Source organism: Geospiza fortis, unplaced genomic scaffold, assembly GCF_000277835.1.
Source record: "Geospiza fortis unplaced genomic scaffold, GeoFor_1.0 scaffold190, whole genome shotgun sequence".
Classification (NCBI taxonomy): Eukaryota; Metazoa; Chordata; class Aves; order Passeriformes; family Thraupidae; genus Geospiza; species Geospiza fortis.
In genome coordinates, this window is record NW_005054328.1 from 2,518,986 (window position 1) to 2,538,003 (window position 19,018).

The window sequence follows — 19,018 nt, forward strand, 5'->3', positions numbered from 1 at the left end:
GATGTTACAGAAAATTGAGCACTACTTCCTTAATGCTTTTTGGGTATTGCAGTTGTCTGTGTGAATAGCATATATATACCATATGTGCTCTTAAAAGTTCAATTTCCAGGAAAGGTAACAGATTTTGTTACAGATTTACCTTTGGCTTTTGATTTTGGAGAATTGTTTAACATCCTCATTATGCATGTTTTTAACACAGCTTCACTAAATGCTTTTTTGAGATATGTTATAAATGCACAGTTCCTGTGTCAGTGGCTTTGCAGTCTGTTTGCTGCTTTAGTATTCCACATCTTCATAAAATGGAAAAATAAAGAGTTATAGTCCTAGAATTTCTAACTGGGAATCTCTTGATTTTTTTTTGTTTAAAGAGTAACTACAGCTTATAATTAAAACTCTTTTTAAGACCTTAGATAAATATAGTAAAATGTAAGTGGAAACTATGGAATTATAGATTATACGAGTGTAAACTCATAATTCCATCTTTCTTTCAAAACATTCTTTCATTTTACAGGATACATCTATATCTTGGATGTCTTAGCTTTGCACACACTTGTCTTTCTAAACATGTGTGACAGATCTGTACATAATGACTTAGAACATCAGCTTGCCCCGTTGGAACCTCCTTTGTTGGTTTCATTTGGTTTTGCTAAAAATACATTTAGGGCAGTGTGTGTCTACCTATAGAGCTTATGCACAGCCATCACTATTTTAAAGACCAGGAAGATTAACTGATGTTTGTTTGGTGCTTTCTGAAATGTTCAAGTGCTGCTGCCACAGTCAGAAGGAGCTGCTATTCCAAGTTTGGCTCTGAAACAAGCAGAATTTGTCTCTCATGGATTGAACTGATGCAGAATTTATTAACAGAGTACGTTTATATCAGGGACAAAAGGTATTAGCTGCATAGAGTTTGCTTTGTAGCTAAGCTTGAAATTATGGTTTGCATGGCTGAGACATGTGGAAGATGAAATCTGGTTCCATAGCATATTTTAAACTTAGTATATATGTTGGGTGACAGCACTCTGCCTGGCTGGGTAAGGCTTGATCTGGCAAGACAGCAAACCATGATTAATTCTGTGCCCAGAGGGAAAAGTGGGTTCCACAACTGGTGTCAGCAGCACCTCCTATTCTTTGCTACATTGACAGCATTTCTGGTGTAGATTTAATTTAGGGAGATAGGATTTAGGGATGATCTAAAGCTGAACATCTTTATAGAAGGTATCAGAGATAAAGTTGTGCTGAGGACTTAGGGATGTGAGGGTTCAGTTTTAGGTAGGCACTGATGATGTAGCCTCAGTCCACAACTGATTCGATGCAGCTAATGTATTGGTGGACCTGAGTAAGTGTCAGAGTGAGTTTATTGGGATTCATAGGGACTTTAGAGATTTGGGAACGGGATACTGGACTAGGTTTGTGGTGAGAGAGGAAGAGAGCAGCAGCTAAGTGTGTTTAGATCTGTGTATTAATTATGTGAGTTGCTGGATTCGTGTAAGGCTTGGATGTCCAGGATTTGTGCAGCAGAGGATGTTTTGCTGAACTTCGAGGTGCTCCCGAAAGAGAAGCTGAAGTGTTCTCAGTCAGGATGTATGATTTATATGGCTTGATTAGATTGAGGATTAAGACATTGCTGGTTGCAGTCGTGAACTTGTATGAAAGGCAGGTAAGCAGGTGCCTCTGCTGAGTTGAACCACAATTGTCAATGCACACTTGCACACATATAGTATTACAGAAGAATTTATGTCAGCACAATTTGTGTTGCATGTCGTGTAGAAATATTCCTTTTCTGCTAAAGTATGCATTTGAAATGCATGTAGCACCAACATTATAGAATTAAAATCAGTTTTAGAAAATAACCTTCTTGAATCCACTCCAGTTTAACTTCCTATTATATAAGAAAGGATTATTTTCACTTGATTGCAATAGCAATTCACATAGGGAGAAGTCAAATGCATAGAGCAGAAAAATGAGAAAAATAGAAGAAAAATATATGTTTCTTTCTCCTTTCTCATAGATAATGACAGGTTGCATGATTATAGTGCAGACTTTGAAGATGTAACTTGTACGTTTTGAATTTCTTGGCATCTGTCATCCCTGGAATTGAATTGGCAAAGCCCAATTAAACCTCTGGGTGTATTGTCTTGAAACCAGATCATTTGGGCTCTGTTTCATCTTTATAATTAATTATTTCATTAAAAGTTAGTACTAGTGCCTCTTGAGTTTTCAGATTATTAAACTTCTAGCTGAACTTGCAGTTTTCAAGGATGTTTTATGGAGCCTTATAATTTAATCAAAAATCTTTTACTAAGCCTAGCTACAACATTTTATACAGAATACTATGGTGAATTGTGTATGATAAATATGAGAGAGTGGAGTAATAGAGTTAAAAATTTAAGTAGTATTTCTCCCTATTGGCATAAGTTATAAAAAAACTTGGTTAAGAGTAACTGAGTAGCTTAACCATTTTGAGTTCTTCCTACACAATTTGATTATTTTACCTATGATTCAGTCCTGTTGATTAACTTAAACAGAGTAAATTCACTGAATGATCATCAAAATATGGAATAGAAAAGGTTGGAAACAACATCTGGAAATTATCTAGTATAACAACCTGCTCAAAGCATTTTTTGCACTTCTATTTGCAGCGACTCAGGATTTCTTTCGGCCAGTTTCTCCAGCCTTTTGAGATCATTCTGAATGGTAGCACAATCCTCTAGTGTGTCCATCACTTGTGCTGTTGTGTCATCTCTAAACCTACAGTGTTTGATAAATTTTCTAGAAGTGAGATTATAGTTGCTAATTAGTTGAGTTCCTAGAATAAAAGAGGTAAAGTCATGTAGAGACAAGTTATTTTTCTACCTACAAAGGAGGTAGAAATAATGTTCAGGAAAGCTTATAGAAACTTCATAACACTCTAGGAGTTACAAACTAGTGAAGGTATAATTTTCAGTTTATGGAAACATAAGGTGAATATTGAGACACGCTCTGAAACTCCTAATTTTTCTCAAACATCCTGTAGAACAGCCTTCATGCACCTAAGAAACCCGGAGGACAGCACATAACCCACTAAATTAGCCCTTAGCCTTCTAGGGCTGAAAGATATTTCAGAGGGACCTTGAATAACAGCTAGAACTAATTATATTTAAGTACGTTCCATATATTTTTCTCTTGTTATTTTTAAATTGTTTTAATGAAGGAAGAAGTTTCAAGGAAAGCAACACATTACCTTCTCTCTCTGTTTAATTTAGAACTTGCCTGATTTTAAGAAGGGTGTTGAATAACTTGAGCAAGCTAACAAAATTATTTATCTAGAAACTGGAGTACTCAGATCTTTTAGGAGCGGTTTTGTTTTTCACCTGGATAGTTTGGTTGGGAAGCATGCAGCTTATATGATAAGCTTGATGAAACTTTCTTTGTGTCCACTCATGTCAGAGAACATACTTTTTTTTTTGCTTCTGGGGGATGTAAAGTGCTGCTGTTCAGGTCATGCAGTGGGAACAGGTAAATGACCAAGGATTACTGAGAACTCAAATTACATCTAGAGCAGTGTTTGCCAGGAGCAGGAGTCATCAACATGGTGATCCTTCACTGTGATTAACCTCCCTTTTGTATCCATCTAGATATTCTCATTGTCTGCTACTGTTGTGCTTCTGCTAGGTCTTTGATGTTACCACACCTCCCTTCCAGCCACCTAAACCCCAACACAATTACCTTCCTTTTACTTCTCAAGCCTGATTACATACCAAACCTTGTATGTCTTTCACAGACTCTTGGCTCCAGAGTAGCCAGGAGGAGGTAACACCAGAAGTTTGGGGCTGAAGAGGGCAAGGCACTTTTAAGCTTGAAAACTCTTTCTCACTGAAAATAAGAAGTAATTCTAGATAATAGGTATGTTTTTCTCAAAAGTAAATGGTGTATCATTCCAGTTACTATTTCCAATATTGATAGCAAAATTAGACTAGAGGGTTGTGCTTTTGTCAGATAAATGCTGTATTGTTGAAAGACATTATTGTACCATCTGCTGAAAACAGAATAAATTTTCAGGTATAATGTGAAAAGAATACTTTTCTCTCTCAGAAGCAAGACAAAATAATCAATTCTCACACAGTAAAATTTGCCCACATTGTAGATCAGGTAAATGACAGTGTTTTCTATCATTAGAGGTTTTTTTCAGTTTGTAAATTTTGGAAAATGTTTACCATTCAGACTGAAACTTTTTTTTTGTTTCTCAGACCATTTTTGTCTGTGAAGAGGAAGACATAAGTGTCCACAGTTTTCACAGAAGCCAGCATGGGCTTTGCTTTGAATTTATGCATTTCTGTGTAATAGCAGGCATTGTAAACTCATGTCCTAGACAGCCATGAATGCAATAGCAACTAGGTTGAAAAGATTCTTTCTTAAAAGTAGAAAAGCATTACCTCACTCTAAAAGCATTTATAAAGTTAAAATAGTATTTGTGGTATGTGTGGGATTATAGCAATGATTGTCATAAAAAGAAGAACGTTTTAATTCTGTCTTCAGAGCAGAGACTGAATACTACACATTTCATGCCCATGCATATAACAGAAAAAATACTGAATAATATTTCTTCTAATTGAGCATCATCCATTCTCTATAGTAACAGAAGCAAGAACCCTTTTCAAAAAGAAAAACAAGCCAAAAAAACCAAATCACAGCCAAACACCTGTAGGCATAAAAGAAACAAATTAGGATTGTAGTGCCATTATATGGATTTAAAACTGCCATTCCTAGTAAAAGCAGGGAGCTAGTAGTACATTAAGAAACTATATAATATGAATAAGATCATTATTTGCAATATTAAAGAACATTGTCTGAATCACAGACCTTAATTTCTTCTACGTTTCATGATTCTGCTAGTGAATGCTTTGGCCAACTTTTGGAATGTGTTATGCTACTTTATTCTGCATGGTGGTTGCTCAAGAACTGCTCAACTCTGCTTAGCTTGGAAGAAGAATCTACTTAAATTTGAGTGTCTGAATTTAATTAATGAGAACTTCGTAGCTATGTTTTTGTAATGTAGGAGCTAATTCCAGTCTGTGGGTTATTCAAGATACAGTCTTCCATGGTCACGGGTTCTTAAAAATTAATTATCATGCAAAAGACAGCTCTTTCTAAACCTGTCTGTTTCTCTAGAGTGTAGATACCTCTGCAGAAAAAGTGGAGGAAGTTAACTTACAGGGAAAGCATAAAGCTGCTGAGATTCTCCTTGCACATGATTTAAGATTAACAAAAAGGAAGACAGTTTCTGCTCCCCTAATGATTTTAGAGAGTCACATGGGAATTAAACTGCTTACAGAATTATCTTTTTTATGGAATAATATTTTTTTATTTGCTATACAGCATAACTAATCACCTTTAAAGTGTAACTTGTGAAATAATGGAAAAATTATTAATATATTTCTCAAAATTCATCTGTTTTCTACAGATAGTGTTGCTAAATAGACCAAGCAGTAAAAGGTGTTTTGTGATGAGGACCAATAGTCATTATAATTGTAATGTAGTGTTCATTATAGTTGTGCTAGTATATAACTAGGCAACCTATGATATATGAGAAAGAGTTGATCAAAATGCCAAAAATAAATTATAATCACTAAGAACAATTATTATTGGATAGTTTGTGGTTTGGGTTTGTTTTTAAAGTTTTGCATCTATTTAAAAATACAATAAATCATAGAATAGGGCATTTCTATCTTTTATAAGTAATTTTCATGGGATTCTTTGTGTGCATGTTTGATGTGTTCAGAGATACTGTTGACAAAATGTTAGTTTCCATAAAATAATCTGGAAAAAGAGAGGACTGAGGGGGAAGAGAAGTTGTAATTGCGTCCCAGAACATGAAAAGTTGTTATACAAGGAATAATCCTTTTGTGTACTGGTGTGAACAAGAAGAAATGTACTCTGTGATTAAGGTTAGATGTCAAACTCACTGAAGTACTGAAATACATTCATAATGAGCATCCTTTGGAGGTGCCATAAGCATACAGGAACCTATCTCAGGGTGAGGGGTAGGATTAAACACTTCAGCAACCTTTCAGCCATATATCTAAGCTCTTAAATGCCTATTTATATATTATATTAACATTAATAATCATGGTCAAAATTCTCACAAAGGGGGAAAAAGGAGGCAGAACTACACTGCAGATTTCGCCTGCTTCTGAGTTCTAGAAGAAATTGAAATACTGTTCTAACTAAGAGTGTGAATGCTAGTTTTGGGGAGATTGGTATAATAAGGGTGTAATACTTAATGCTAGTAGGTCAGGAAAGAGGCTTAACAGAAAATTTAGAAAATTTGACTCATATTAGAAAACTACTAACACATCCCACAGTCAGGATTTCAAATTGCAGGAGGTTAAACTTTCTTCTTCAGGCAGTAATAAAAATTCAGGATGTAGATTAGATGTGTCCTGGCAGGCATGTTAAACAGGTAATTTTTGCACCAAAGTGACTGGTTTGCGTCAGAGGAAGCCTTTTGGGGATTTTATACTTGGAGTCCTGTGAATTCTGTGTTTCTCAGAGAGATTACTTCTGATGTCCCTGCTAATATTCAATATTCACTGTAACACCTGTGTGTAATATAATTTATCTCTAAAGATGGAGGAAATAGTAAGCATAAGAGAGGGCTTGGAAACTGGGGAAAAAAAATGTAGCTGAAGACTGGCCTGCACCACTGATGGAGACCTTAGAGAGTTGCACACAGTTACATGTAAGGATCTGAGTAACGTGTAGATTACAGCTGTTTTCACTTCAATAACACTTCAAAGAATTTCAGCTGTTCTGAGTTGTGTTATGCTAATGACAAAATAATACTCAAGAACTTTTTTTCTCATGTTTGAATATGTCTATTTATCATAAGAGATGTTCTTCAAAATGTATTTTAGCATACATTTCAATTTCAGGACCTACTTTTTAACTTCCTTGCAAAATATTTTAAATTCATTTGAAAGTTAAATTATATTCTTGATTCAGGGATTCTGAGGTCAGAAGGAGTCATTTAGTCCAAACACTTTTCTACACAGATTTTTCCAGATGCTGAATTTAAGAATGTGTTAATACATCAAATCTGAAAGCTGTTATTGACTCTGTTTATCGTTTAAAATTATTATTTGCCTCATTCTTAAATAATAGCTTATGAGTTTTGGCTTTCTCTATCTGAATTTTATTGCCTAAAATTAAGTAACAGCTAATTAAAAAAAAAAACAAAGCTTAACCCAATAAAAATCCATAATCAAGATTGATACAATATGTTGAAATAGTATTACAGCTGCACAAAGTTATATAGGGCAATATATAAAATATAATTGCATAGTAAGTTAGAGAAATTATGGATGAACTGTAAGCAATTGTCCAACCAGGTTTATGTTGAATCAACTCAAATCAGTTGTACTGACTAAATATTGTTTTGTTTTGCTATGTATTACCTATTTATTAAAATATTTGTTTGGGGAAGAAATCCATCTGCAGGAAACTAAATCTTTCCTAAAACTCATGGTCCAACAGTAATTCTGAATACTACTAAATTCAAAATCAAAAGACCAGATCCAGAGCCTATTGCAATCACTAGTGGACTCCAATTTACAGTCAAATTACATTAAATTTTTGCATTTATGCTATGTTAACATTATGTATTTGCTGAGTTTGGGTACTGTTGAAATAATAGAATTAACTTAGAATTAATAATATTTAAGATGAGAATTGAGAATTTTTTCATGTAAGTATAATGGAGTTTCCTTTTCTTCTATTTAGAATCTATATAGAATCCTTCTGTATAGAAGGATTCTATAAATCCTTCTTAGTGTTTTATAATTCTTGATTCTTCTTCTTATTCACATAGTCCTTAGTTTGTATCACTGATTTTTATTATGGCTCTATGCAAGGCATGGCTTCATCATTTTTTGTTGCTTATGGAACAAACTCTTACCTAATGCTACCTGTACTTGTCAGTGATGTCTGCCCTGGTTGTCTCTTCTACCTGATGCTCTGAAACATGATTCTCTCCTCTGTCTCCTCATTCACAAAGTGCACCACATTTGGCAAACCTGAAGTATTCTAACTGCATTTTCAAACTGTGTATCCTCCACTTTTGTTATGACTCCTGTAAGAAAGCATCAGTTATAGTAATATGTATTCGGTATCAAATGCTAATGTCTGGTTTAAAGAGAAAAGAAATCTTAGTAGTGTAAGATATCTGTACTACTTCATGATTGTTTTCATGCCATCCACATTTTCCTTCTCTTACTGCTCTTGTTTGAACAGTTTTAAACTGTAGTGTAAGATATTCAAAGAAGAAATTAAGTAGAGATTTTCAGGGGCTACCAGGATACAACGAAAAGAGTATTTGAGATTGCTCCAGCAATTCAGTGTTATTGGTTCTTAATACTGTTGAAATGGGGAAGAAATTTTTTGGTTTTAACCCAACCCCCAGAAAGATATATCCAAAATAAGACGTACTAAACATAGAAGAGTTCACAGCACTGTTGCCATGGCAAAGCTGTTCTTTCTGTGGCAGGGGAAGTAACTGGGAGGGCTCATGCTTTTCCATGTGCCCCTGGTAGCCCATCAGTCTCTGCTCCTGTGGGACAGCACCCTGGAGAGCTGCTGCCAAGCCAGAGGGCAGCAGTTCTGCCTTTAGAGCCAAAGGATCATTTGCTCACTTGGCACCCTGGCACATCTTTCATCATCCCAAGCTGCTTCCTGATTGCTTCTCCTGCCTGAAAAGTGAAGGCAGAGGAACCAGTGAAGAGCATTTTAAATATCTTTGCTGGCAGCTTTAGACACTTTACTGTGACTGTTGCAGGTATGAGAAATTCTGTCAGAATAGCAGCATGCAACACTGCTTTTAACTCTAGATGTAGCACCACCACCTCTCCAGCCAAAAGATGTCAATTTTTTGCTGGTTGTATTGTCTTTAAAGATGCATTCCTCATGACTGCTATTTCTTCAAATAAGCAGTTCAGTGTTAGGAAAGAGAGTGACTTTATTCTTCCACCTTAATCAGTATCCATTTGCAGATTTCAGTTCTCTGTGAGCAACTGAGTGCAGTTCATGTGTTCAGAAGTGATGGCTCCCAATGAATTTCTGCACATACAGGAACTGGACTAAAATAAATATGGCAAATTTTGTTGTAATCTATGCTCAAGGTACTTTTTTTTTTAAATTGAAATTGACTCAGCAGGACACAGACTTCTGAAATTTCACTGACAAAGATACCATGCCTGTAGCCATTTTATAGCCATTTACAAGTAATATCTTACTTGTAAATTACCTCCCTATGCTAAGTTCCAAATTCCAAAGACTTTAAAAAAGTAATAAAAAAATCTAAAGCCAAGAGTCTAAAATACCGACTTATTCCTAAGGAACCTGTTTCTCCAGTAGGAATTTAAAAGACACAGGATTTTCAGTCAAATGCATCATGTGAAACAAAAAGAATTTCAGAAATTTTGAAGCTATTGGTGTAGTTATGAAACTAAGTTGACAGCGCAGCCTGTGGATTTCTTATGGATTTAATTATGTTGAAATTGAGGCATATTGATTTACTTGCCTTTATGATATATTGAGGGTCTGCAGGAGCAGCAATGGACAATTCTCTTATCCAATCATAATTGTTTCTATCATTGGAAAGAGATTTTTTTTCCCCAAAGTCTGAATAGTTAAGTGTAAAAGCATTTGCATGTAAAAAACAAACTCAGAAACAGACCTTCACTTTTCGTTGACATATTTCTAACAAGGCCTTCAGGGCTTTGTTGCTATAGGGAAATATTAGCAATTAATGTGAAATTCAGTAAGTGCACATCTGTCTGCTAAGCTAGTAAATAAAACATAGATGGGTTATGTTAGTTGCCAATTGTATCCCGGAGCATAAGCAGTGAACTGTGATACTTAAAATAAATTGGCATCTTGCAAATACTGTTTGAGAAATAATTATAGTCCCTGAAATGATTAGCCATAATAATAAATTTTATTTTTCCATTTCTTCGTGCTATTCTAAAATTAATTAACTATGTAGAAGTAAAAATATGTTTTTGTAATTTAATCAAATATCTGTTAGTGCCAAGAACTTTCTGGGGTTGAAGAAAGGTCTGCTTCCTTTGATATTCTTTATTTGCAGTCCAAACCATGAAATGCTATGTTTGTATTGAACATAACAGTTTTTACACTAGAAAATTTGTATTTTCATAACATTCAGTGTAAACGCAGAGCCAGAATTGTGTTTCAGTCAATTCATAACTGTACTAGAATAAAGGAAATTCCCTAGCAAACAGGCTCCACTGCCTTTTTGGCAAATGCATTATTCTGTTGAAACAGATCTGCCAAGTAGTTATCTAGAATTGATATACAGAGTTGATGTTTTAATATGGGCTTTGGCATATATTCATTGTAAGAAATACTGCAAAGGTGCTCTGGGAGGAATTTGAGAGCATCTCCTAATGAAGTCTTGGGTTGTTGCAGATCATTTTTCATATCTGCAGTTTTTTAGTTCCATCCACACTATCATATGGAATAGAAATATATTTTTCTTCTACCACTTCAGGATTGGAGAGCAGAAACCATTCTGGACTATTTCTGGTTTGGATTTTTTTTCATACTTACTTTCCTACTTACCTTTAGTAGGGTATCTTTCTTTTTATCTGTGCCTTTACTTTTACTCCTAATATCTTTTAAAGTTTTTTCTTTTGGGTTTTTTTGGTGGGGGTGTTTGTTTGGGGGCTTTTTTTGTTTGGTTTGGTTTTTCTGTTTTGTGGTTGTTTTGTTTGGTTGGTTGTTCAGTTGGACAGGGTTTTTTACTCTAGCACCTAATGATATTCTATGATCCTTTTAGCTTGTCTCATCAATTGCTTGCATGACAATATTTACCTTACCTTCAGTTCCATTCATTGCCACCTGTTCTACTTCCTACATATAGATTATTTAATGTTTTACCAGTGCTTTCACATTTTCTTTTAATAAGTCACTTTTACATGAGCACACTTTTCCATTTCCAACATTGGTATTTGGAAAATTCAGCTGTTGCATCAGCAACTTACATGGAAAAACAGTGACTTCTGTAGTTTGTCATCTTTAAGATAAAGTTATGGGTATTTCTAAAAGACAATTAAATTCACTTTTTTGGAATTTCCAGATCAAGCAGTGTGGTCTGTTTGGCCCTTTCTTGAGTTAAAAGTCAGGCTATAGAAAAACTTCATAAACATGATTTAATACTTTCAGATACTTTACAATTCTTTCTTTCATTAAGAACTTGGAATTATTTTTTAATAGAGTCAGAATTACTTCTCTGTTTTGTTTTATTTTTTTTGGTGTTTCTTTGCTGTAAGAACTTTAAGTAAAAATATTTGTTCAGAAAAATCTGAATTTGTTCATTTAGTTTGGTTTTACCCATTCTTTCCAACCCTTCAAGGGCAGTGCTGTAAAAATGCCACTGAATGGATATTAATTTCAAATTAGGAAGGTTATGTATTATGTCATAAGATATGAGTACAGCAAAAAGAAAGCCTTTGAGAATTGATTTCTAAGTAAGAAAGGGGTTTTTTTACTTATTTTTTATTCTATGGACTGTGTAAAATTTCAGCCTTCTGCAGTCTGATACGCATACAAAAATAGAAACAATAAAGCCTGTCACAAACTTAAGGAGATGTTACACCTAATACGCAACCAAGCTGTGTCTCTTGTAAATTCTAAAAGTACCTGATTTCTTACCACCTAACTGTTTCTGGTGCTTAATTTGTGGGCCTGCTTGTACATAATATTTGAGACTGAGCAGTAGATGTGTTTTCCTGTTTAGGGTGCACTGCTCAAAGTGTGCTTGGCTTTTTGCTGTCAGCCAGTTTTTGCTGTCTTTCTCAAATCTTTTTGCAACTCCGTCAGCTTTGGATTATTAATAATTTTTCCCTACTATTTCACTATACAGTTTGCTTTAAGACATGATTTTTCTAGTTTTAGAACTTCATACTTTTCATTGACTACTTTTGGAAGCCAAACTGCTATTCATTTAATTTTTACTAAATATTCATATTTGTAAGAAAATGAGACAGCAGGAAACATCATGAGACATCATTTTGATTTTAAAACCCCAACAGGTATTGTTTGTACTGTTAGTTAAAGAAAAGGGTTCATCTTAGATTTTGTTTTTCTGTGCATCTCACCTGCAGTATTGCAGTTTGCAAACCCTAAGTGGTTTACACAGTAAAGTACCTAAACCATTTATTTCAAGTTGGAAATGGGAAGGAGATTTGTCCTTTAAATGAAATCAGTACATAGAAGTGCTCCTGATGTCTCATTTCTTACAAAGAATTACTTTTTTGTAAAGAGATAGATTTCTACAGCCTACTTGCTGACTTAGACTAACAGATTGTGCTGTTCTTCACAGCTTGCTATATTCTTTACCATACCACTTACATAACATACACATTTGATAAATAAGAACAGTAAAACCAGTCTGGGAATAAATAGGAAAAACACTTGTGTCATTGTGTCGCCTTCCACAGCACTTGGACAACATGAGTTAGCAGCACAGGATGTCTCCTGTTAGACACATTACATTTTTCAGTGTCCTGATCCCAGCCACGACAGGAGTAGGAGGTTATTCTATACCACCTCATGTCATTGCCAGGGGCAAAAGGAAGGGCATGTCTTCTGAGGAGAAAGGGGTTCCCTCCTATAGCCAGGATGTGGGGAGGGAGCAGTTATGTAATGATGTTCCCCTTTTTCTTGTCCATTCTGTCATTAGTATTGTTGCTGTTACTGTTCATTTTCTTATCTCCTCGCTATTTCCAGTAAATTTCTCTTATCTCGACCCATGATCTTTAGCATTTGTGCCTCCAGTTCTCCTCTCCAGCCCTCCAAAGGGGAGGGGTAGAGGGGCAGCAAGTGGCAGCGTGGTTTCAGTGGGAGCACTAAATTGGAGAATACCATTCTAAACCAGGACTCCCAATTTTTCTATTTCAGTTTCTCGCCAAAACTATCCTTAAGTATTGTGTTATGCTAATTTTCTTATAGATAATTTGTATTTTGTATTTGTATTGCATTTTCTCCTCTTTCATTTGCCTTTGAACCATGTTAACATCCACTCATTCTTAAAACAGATTATGAATTTGCATGAGTCTCTTAATCATCTGTGTCAGTATGCTCTAATCCTGTTACTATCATGCTATATCTTTCTAAAATAATTTTGAGCTTGATTGTCTCTGTAATGAATACTGCAGTTGCTGGACTAATCCTTGTACATGAAACAGTTAACTTCTCTTTAAAAACAAATAGCAAAGAAATACTTTCAGACATGCACAAAGTCAAAATAAATCTAAAAAATGTTCCTGTGTTCCTACAAAATTATTCCCACCACTCAATGACTGTCTTCTCAAATGCTTTTAATATAAATGCAAGGAGAGCATTTCAAAACACGAGTATTATAAAAGCAGTAGAAGGGCAATTACAATCTGTGTGGAATACTAATGTGCTACTTAGTGTGAAGTAGGCCTGTGTTGCAAGTTCAATTTATAGGTGAGCCAATGTAGATTGTTTTCAATATGAAGTATGACAGGCAGTGATATTAATAAAAACTTGTTGCACATATTGCCACCACTTATTATGCAATTAAGTACAGTTCTAAATCCTAAGATAAATCATACTGCATGCAAGACCAGCAAATTAAAAACCACTCCAAGTATTTTGTCATTATTCTTAAATCAATTAAGGTAGCAAGGTGGTGCTAGCTATTGTAAATTTAAATTTTCAAGATTGTGGTTACTGTAATTTTTATTCATTAATATAATGAATGATTATTTTGTTTAACCCTCAAGAGCTAGTTCTTTAATGTTATTAACTGAGCACAGAAAAAAGGGTTATAGCTATTGTTCCAATGCAGAGCAACTGTTCTGAAATATTTATTAAGGTTGTAAGAGAAACAAGTAAAGATATAAATGATGAGTGGCAGCAAAATTGGTCATGTGATAATGTTTTTTCAGAAACTACGTAATGGACTAGAGAGAGTTTCGGCTAAACGCAGCATATTTAGAGACTTGTAAAATCCTTGATTCTGAGAGAACAAAAGATTATGACTTAAAGAGTGAACAGGTGAGAGTAACAACAGAAGTATATAAACCAGGGTATGGTATAAAGAGAAACTGAGTATTTTTCCTGCCCTTTATCATTGTGCAAGAACTAAATTGAAATTTGAAGGTAAGAAAAATCCCTGCATCGGGTAGACACCTTTGTTCGAAGTTAATATCTAGTATATTTTCTTTCCTGATCTTCAGATCCTACACAAGAACATTCTAGCTACATTCTCTGTGTGAATATTCCATAAAAATTCTTGTTGAACTAATTCTCTGTAATCTTTCTTCCTAATTCACCTCTTATCTGTTGATAAAAGCCACCTTTTGGCTGTTGATATTACTGCAGATGTGCTTCTCTCTAAGGCAGAATTTTCAGCTAATACTTTGTGCTTCTCTGAGGATCCACATCTAGTGCATCCTAAAGACTGAATTAGAAGAGTAAATTCTGGAAGTACTGAGGTTCTAACGTATATCTTGTTCTCAGAAACTGTTAGAGGATGCTGCAATTTTAAAAAGGAGTCCTAAATGTACTAAAGAATTAAAAAGTGGATTTTTTTTTTTGAAAAATAGTTGGTGTTTCTGGATGTTTCCAAAACGGTTTTGGTTTTTAAGAAGGAGAATGGGGTACCCGTTGGCAAGGATAGGATGATCAGATCATTTCCATCATCACAATAGTCTCCCACCTTTGAAAGAAGCAATGCATGTGGATTAGCCACTTGATCTGTTAAGCCTGTTTTTTCTTTTTTTGGTACAAATGTGATGAGAAAACATTGGTTTAAGAATGTTTTATTGACTGTCTGAATCTCCCAATTCTTACAGTCTTGCTAATCGCCAAATATAGTTTAACTTTTTTGCTGCAGTTTTGCTTGACTAAAAGGCAGTGTCTTAAGTCAGGCAGTATGAACTTAATGTTCAAACAGAGCTGTGAAATGAAAGATATTTGTCCCAAACAATGATGATTTCCAACTGATGAGTGAAGGCAGCAAGCTGACTTTTTAGGATCTACTACCTTTTTTCAGTGTTAAGGAAAAAAATTCGTGAAGTTTTGCACAATTTCTGCTATTAGTAGCAGCTCTGTCATTCACCTCTAATGAAGCCAAAGAAAGGCAGCAAAAGGCATTGACTTTATCCAGAAGAAGGTCTTTAGTTTCATGTTTCAGCACCAGCAGGAGATGCATATATTGTGTCTGGCATCACTTCATTATTACTATTTAAGATTTTGGTGTATCAGAAGAGCTACCTTTGGAATTGCTTGAATTCTTTCAGACAACCTCAGGCTACACCAGCTGGCTTGGGGATTTGGTAGTATTTCAAAGCTCCCATTCTTCAGACTTGTTATGCTCCTCTTGATGACACAACTGACTTCCTTTTGTGAGCTCTGATTTCCCACAAGCATGGGATTCTGACTCCTTCCTTTTTTCAGTTGTTTACTAAGTGAGAGCATAGGAGAAGCAACACAAATCCTTCTAGAAAATTAGTTGTCATCTTCATGAAAGTAATGAGGGGGTATTGTACTGTTCAGCATGTGTATACTCTGTATGCTTCTGGGATGAGCCTACGTGGTATTTCCCAGGTTAATCCCTGAGGCCTTTCAGCCTGCAATTCATTCTGATTTGATCATAAGATCACTGTACATCCATGTCTAGAATGCTTCCTTTTTTTCACCAGATGTTGGCCAGAATATCTCTCTGTTTACAAGGCTATTTTAAATCTGGCAAAGTCATAAAAATCTCCAGTTTCAACCTGTGTAATTAATAGATACATTAAACAAAAACAAAGTAAAACCAACAAAAAAACCCAAACCAACCAAACAGCCAAAACCAAAAAAATCAACATAGGTTGATTTACTTTTCATTTCATTTGGGTGAAGGAGGTTTGTTGATATTTCTGTGGATGCATGGGAACAAGTGGAATATAAATGTGTATGAAAGTTAATTTCTAGGCATTAGACCAGAAGTATAACATTGGAATTGAGAAGTTGCAGTGATTTGCATCATCACCTTCTCTAGCTAGTTATTAAGGTGCTTATGCAAATTTAAGTTCTGCCTAAACTGCCCTCCCTCAACAGGCAGACCAATGTTTTTGTAATGTCTTCAAGAGTTTTTCTTCCAAGATTTATTCATTCATCATATAGATGTTATAGGCAGCAGTGGTTGTGTTGAGATTCCCTGTCAAGCAAGGTGTTGTACAGTTTTCATAAGGAGTACCTTCAAGTTTGAGTCTCTATGCTTACCTAAAAAAATGCCTTTCCCTATGGTCATCTACCTTTAGCTAAATCATTCTTTCAAATGGTAGAGTAGATGAAGTATTTTTTTTCACTAAAGATTTTAGAACCATATTAAGATCCCTTGCCTTAATGACAGTTACTTTTCAGAGGAATCCAGTTCTGTGCATCATACTTAGTGGGGCTATACTTCTTCACTGTCCCATATGTACAGCCAGAGTTGGGTCTGCTTAAATAATGGTGTTACCATCACCCACAGGACAGCCTAGTTTCAGAAAAATTCTATAAGATACCTACTCTCACATTGCAGTAGACTCAAGAGACCTAATACATTCCTCTTATTATTTATTATTTTTTCCAATTTTGACTATAATCCCTTATTTTGCGAATTGCATTTACTCTATATCTTTGTGTGTACATTTGTGTTATCACAGCCAGAAGTGGTTCCATTTAATTTTAAATGTTTTCACCTGGAATTGCTGTTAACTTTACCCCTTTCAAGGAATGATGGTCATTAAGATCTTTCACAACAGGTTAAGTTTTCTTCTGATCCTAAAAACAAGTGCAAGTTCCTATAAATGGAAAGAAGGTTCTTCAGCTAAGATTTTTGCTTTTTTTTTTTGTAAAAGACAGTGGAATTAAAATGAAGATACTAAGTTCTTTCATATGCACATGAGTATTTGAGTTGATAATTCTGATAGAATCTGACATTCAAAAACTGGGTTGGAAAAAAAACCTCAAAATGTATTTTCTTCTTGTTGCTAAATCCGGTGTCACTTGGGGGCAGAAGTGTTTGAAAGAAATCATAGGTCATATTTTATTCTGGAAAGAGAATATGGCAGTTGAAAAAGTTTCATGGCCAAGTAAAGTAACAGACAGAGTAGCAATGGTTCAATGCTGACCTTGCTGAACACTAGACTAAGATCCCACTGAGGGAACAGTAGGTGGAAGGAGCCTAATTAACCCTTTAGGGTGAAGAAAGTCAAAGTGTTTAAATTCTTATTGTCCAGAGGATTGAGAACCAAAAAGAACATTTAATGAGCTATAGTACTATATGGTAATAATCTGATTTTCTCCCTCTCCAATAGGGAATATAAAATACAGAGTATTAAGGAAGAGAGATGGAACTGGGACAAAACCAAATGAGAAATTTTTACATTTCAGACTGGAAAGCTTAAAAGCTTTACTAAATAAATGCCTATGTGTCCATATGGCGTAGAAGAACCTTAATTCAATTTAAATGAGTTAAATTCAGTAGCAGAAACAGTCAGAGCATGAGTTCCCTATTGGCTAACTCGCTGTCATTGGGGAATCTTGAAGGAATTAATTGCATGACTACCTTAGAGCCATAAAAATTTAGCAGCATTCTCTTTCTTATTTGTTCACTCTGCAAGTTGCTGTATTATCCCAGAAGTTTTCCCTGTGCGTAGATATTCTCCACAAAAGCACAAGAATAGTGACTTTTTTTTTTATAAAATAAGTTTGAGCATTAAAGTAGGAGGGTTTCGTTATACTGCAGCTGATGTCTTTCACTCATTTGTAATGCTACAGTTGCTATGCCTGATATAGTCCAGACCTTCTAAAAACTAGAAATTTGCTAGGAGTCAGTTACAGCATACCAAAGATGATCTATGTACCTCAATTCTGACAGGATTTGATTTTGTTTCTTCTCTCCTCTTTAAATGAGTCAGTCTCTAATGATTTTCTGTCATGTTTTTGTTAATGTATTCCTGCAGTCATCTGAAATAATTTTGAAGAGCTAGGTGGCCTGTGTGTTTAGTATGACTTGTTAATATGATCTTTTAATATCTTTCACAGTGATTTAAATCTTGTTTGATAAATTAAGCAATTATGTTAAATTGCATTAAATTAACAGCAAAAAGGAAAGAATTGTATTCCTTAAGGCACTTAAAAAGCTTTGCTAAATTCTTGTATGTATTGCCTACTGGTAGTTATTACCTGATTGTAAATAATGTGGGGCATAAAATAACTAGGTATTTTGAATTCTTCCATCTGGTCCACAGTTAGGAACATGCTTTATTTCTTGTTCCAGATCATTTAATTAAAAAAAAAATAACCTGTCCCAAACTGAAGCTTAGCTGTCTTTTTGAAAGGCTAGTCATCCTCTGAAATGTTAAAATTTTCCTAATCTTTTCAGGCCAATATTTTAATAAACACCATGCTATATCTAACATTGCATTCTGATGCACAGTACTCCTGACAAGTGTGCTGGCAGCTACAGAAAGACCAGAGTTCTCTCTGAGAATATTTACTGAATGTAGATTATATTAATTGTGGTAGGATGATGCTATTTTTTGTTTTACACAAAAGGTCATGTGCTGTCTTAATGGTGGTGAGGATTAGGGACGGTTTTCTGTAACCTCCTTGAAACTCTATTAAGACTTGAAATTGTTTAGGTAAATATCATATCCTAATTGCATTTTTAAACTCGGCTTTCCATTGAAGCAGCTTGCAGAGTTTTACATAGTGCTAATTATTTCACTAGTCCAGTCCACTTCAAAACATCCATGGTTTTGTAGTGAATATAAAGAGATTTGAGTCTTTTTCTTCAGGCTGAAGAGTTGCTTATTTTCCAGTCTTCCATTTTTCCCCCCAACACCATGTTCTTACGGGAAGTTCAAATTCAAATTTTAAAAAAAATTGTATTTTGTCCAGATTTCAAAATCAGAGACATGGCCCAGACTCATGGTCATGCCAGTGGGACATTTGTCTT

The 19,018-nt window shown here is 34.9% G+C and overlaps 1 protein-coding gene across 1 annotated transcript in view; it reads left to right on the plus strand.

The window, feature by feature from the left end:
- The window catches only part of MEI4 (meiotic double-stranded break formation protein 4), a 70,001-nt gene that overhangs the window by 38,740 nt on the left and 12,243 nt on the right, over window positions 1-19,018 (plus strand). The window lies entirely within an intron of this gene.